The 3,814-nt window shown below is 41.6% G+C and overlaps 1 protein-coding gene across 6 annotated transcripts in view; it reads right to left on the reverse strand.

The window, feature by feature from the left end:
• LOC115295561 (DLA class II histocompatibility antigen, DR-1 beta chain-like) overlaps positions 1–3,814 on the reverse strand; it is a 169,874-nt gene that overhangs the window by 36,107 nt on the left and 129,953 nt on the right. The gene's annotated exons all lie outside the window — the stretch shown is intronic.

Consider the following 3,814-nt stretch of genomic DNA (forward strand, 5'->3'; position numbering starts at 1 on the left):
TGCTAGAAAGAGATGCACATAAAGCTTAATAGTGAGAGGAGAATCAATGGAAACCCATCAAAGTGAGAGCTAAGGGTAGACCATTCCTCTGTGCTGTGACAGCTGGGGACCCTATTTAAGGGCTATAAAATCATCTTAAGAGATGGTAAGTTGGAATGCCATGGTGAATGCCTGATTTTGGCAGTAGTGTGTGACAGAGCTTCAATTAAGAAGCTTCTTATTGTTTTAGTATTTTCCTCCATGACCTAGTTTCTCAGATGAACAAATCAGTCCAAGAGTTGAGAATCCCTGGCACTCTACCATGCTTAGGGATCATTAGAAGTGAAACTTAGTTTCAACACTTCCCTACCTATATTTGGATGGTAGAGGATGTCATGGGTAGTGATTACCTAAAACCTTGGACTATAAACCCTACCATTTTAAATATGACTAGAGATTGGACTCAACATACCTCATTTGAAGACTCAGGTTGATGAATAGGGTAAAGCAAATTGGGCAGAACCTATCTGACTGTCAGCAGTAGAGATAATAAACTACAGGAAAGTTTTACCATAACCTTCCTCATGTCATAACATCATGAATACTGTCCTCATGACAAATTGAAATTCTGTTCCTAAGAATTGATTTTGATTTTCACCCTTGAGGAACCTGAAAGTTCAGACACTCTGGCCCTCATGTTTCTGAACACACAGGGCCATAATAAGGAAAATTAAACCACACATAGAAAGGGCTGGGGTCTGAATAAAACCAATGAAGAGAGGCATGGCAGTGAGGCAGCCCTCAGATGATGAGTTCACTTTTTTAATCATGATACATATGCTCAAGGTGGATTTTCCACACCGTTGCCTGATGCCTTATATTGCCCCACAGTGCCCTCACAAATCATGAGGGAGAAAACCATACACATTACTGATTATCTGATTATCTAATCACATCCAAGGGTTTTAAACATCCTCTGACACTGATTTTTGTATCACTTGGGACAGACCCACAGCACACTTTTGCCCTAAAATTGTTAAGGAACGCACTTCCTGGAGACAAAAGAATGGTCCAGATGAGAGTTCTACAGTATCAGTCTCTGCTGAGAGTCTGGTCCTATGGTTAAGGCTGTCATCTCCTCTTTCAGAGGAAAAAGCAATTCTGATGTTTCTATGTCTGCCCTTTGCTGGCTGGCATACTAAGTTGTTCTTAAGATGCTCATAAATAGATGGTAAACAGGCATTTTATAGAAAAACATTTTGTATGTTGTTATAGCACCTTCAGCCCAAGATGTTGATCAGCAACTTATGATATGACATAGTTCTAAAACACTGATTGGTTCTTCTCAGGAAATTACTATATTTGGGAAACTTTAAAACATACTTTCATTTCCCTTTCCCTGTGAAAGGAGAGAAGTTCTTATCTGGACATAACTCATGGTCCCCTGTTCTCTTCCTATATTCTAGACTCCTATGTCTGAGGGGATTTCTGAGGACACCTGAGTGAGGTGACACTTGGTGATGTCAAATGGTAAGGAGCTAGTCAGAGTCTGTCCTTAAATAGAAGTTCCTGTAGACACTCTCAACAAAATTGTTTGTTACTATTCTTCTCTATTATACCTTTAAAGTGTTAGGAAGCCTGGAGGGACAAAGGTCAGTGCAAACTCCTAAATCCAGGAGGTTAGGAAACTGGGAAGCCAGACATCACAGCTTCTCTAGAGCCCCAAGGGAAGAAATTTCTGGGAATACCAGGCTGTTGCCAAGACTCCTGTGTGTGAAACCCTGTGTCCACTTCATAACAATGCTTCAGCCTCCTACCACCTCCCAAATCACATACTACTCATTTTCACTTCAGCATGTGAACCACATCCAGATCCAAAGGCAAGAGAGCCTGGGAAAATACACTACCCTTCCTTCTATTCCCTGTGACAGAGACAAGACATAGAAACTAATAGATATTTTTAGATTACTAAGTGAAAATATATTTATGTCTTGACATATCTATATCGTGTCATCTGTTTACCTCCACCATGGTTCACTCAGGCTTCCCCTACAGTATGAAACCTAGAACTAGAAAGAATATTAATTGGGGTATTATGTGAAAGCTTGGAAATGATAGCTTTCACATGGGCCCAGGTCATGTCTGGGAGGGACCTCATCACTTCACATGTGTGTGGTTTGTGTTCTGAGAACCTCCAGGCCCTTCATTTTGCTTCCCTCCCCTGCCTTTTTCTCTTAGCGCTAGCAACTTCCTATCAGAGCAGCTGGGGTGGGGGGGCAGGAGTCGGGATTTGGGATATTGATCCAGACACGTCCTTCCCACATCTACATGTAAAACGCTTTACTAGTTCTGTTTCATTTCTCCTTCCCATCTTGAGAGGAGGCAGAACCTAGTGTTGCTGAAATAAATTTCTATCACTGTGAAGAATGCCAGCTGTTGATATCAACAAAAGTTCTACAGCAGTGAGGTAATGGGACTTCCTAACCGGCTCTGTGTAAATAAAGGGGACCATGGTGTTTAGGCTCATTTCTAACTTGGGAGAATGATAGAATGTGAGTCGATTTGTTTTCTCTTCACCAGTACCTGAAACCTCTTCTTTTAAAAGTCTGAGTTTTTTTCTTAATTTTTAGTGCAGATTTATTTGTTTTTTTTAAATAATAGTTTATTATCATATTGGTTTCCATATAACACCCAGTGCTTCTCTCCACAAGTGCCCCCAGTCCATGACCATCACCTCCTTCTTCCCTCCTCCCCCTCCCCCTTCAGCCCTCAGTTCATTTTCATTATTCAATAGTATCTCATTTTTTTGTGTCCCTCTCTCTCCCCAGCTCTTTCCCCCTTCCCCTCCCTATGGTCCTCTGTTAGGTTTCTCTTGTTAGACCTATGAGTGCAAACATATGGTATCTGTCCTCCGCCTGACTTATTTTACTCAGCATGACACCCTTGAGGTCCATCCACTTTGCTACAAATGGCCATGTTTCATTCTTTCTCATTGCCATGTAGTACTCCATTGTGAATATATACCACATCTTCTTGTTCCATTGATCAGGTGATGGACATTTAGGCTCTTTCCATGATTTGGCTATTGTAGAAAGTGCCGCTATGAACATTGGGGTACATGTCCTCCTATGTATCCGAATTTCTGTATCCTTTGGGTAAATCCCTGGCAGTGCTATTGCTGGGTCATAAGGGAGTTCTACTGATAGTTTTTTGAGAAACTTCCACACTGTTTTCCGGAGAGGCTGTACCAGTTTACATTCCCACCAACAGTGTAAGAGGGTGCCCGTTTCTCCACATCCTCGCCAGCATCTATAGTCCCTTGATTTGTTCATTTTAGCGACTCTGACCCGTGTGAGGTGGTATCTCAGTGTGGTTTTGATTTATATTTCCCTGATGATGAGTGACACTGAGCATCATTTCATGGGCCTGTAGGCCATAGGGATGTCCTCTTTGGAGAAGTGTATGTTCAGATCTTCAGCCCATTTCTTCACTGGATTATCCGTTTTTTGGGTATGGAGTTTAGTGAGTTCCTTGTATATTTTGGATACTAGCCCTTTATCTGATATGCCATTTGCCACTATCTTTTCCCATTCTGTCAGTTGCCTATTAGTTTTTTGTTTTGTTTTGTTTTGTTTTGTTTTGTTCCTTTGCAGTGCAGAAGCTTTTTATCTTGATGAGGTCCCAATAGCTCATCTTTGTTCTTGATTCCCTTGCCTTTGGGGATGTGTCAGGAGGAAATTGCTGCTATTGAGGTCAAGGAGGCTGCTTCCTGCTTTCTCCTCTAGGGTTTGATGGTTTCCTGTCTCACATTCCGATCCTTTATCCATTTTGAATT

Source organism: Suricata suricatta, chromosome 7 (genome assembly GCF_006229205.1).
Source record: "Suricata suricatta isolate VVHF042 chromosome 7, meerkat_22Aug2017_6uvM2_HiC, whole genome shotgun sequence".
In the NCBI taxonomy this organism is placed as follows: domain Eukaryota; kingdom Metazoa; phylum Chordata; class Mammalia; order Carnivora; family Herpestidae; genus Suricata; species Suricata suricatta.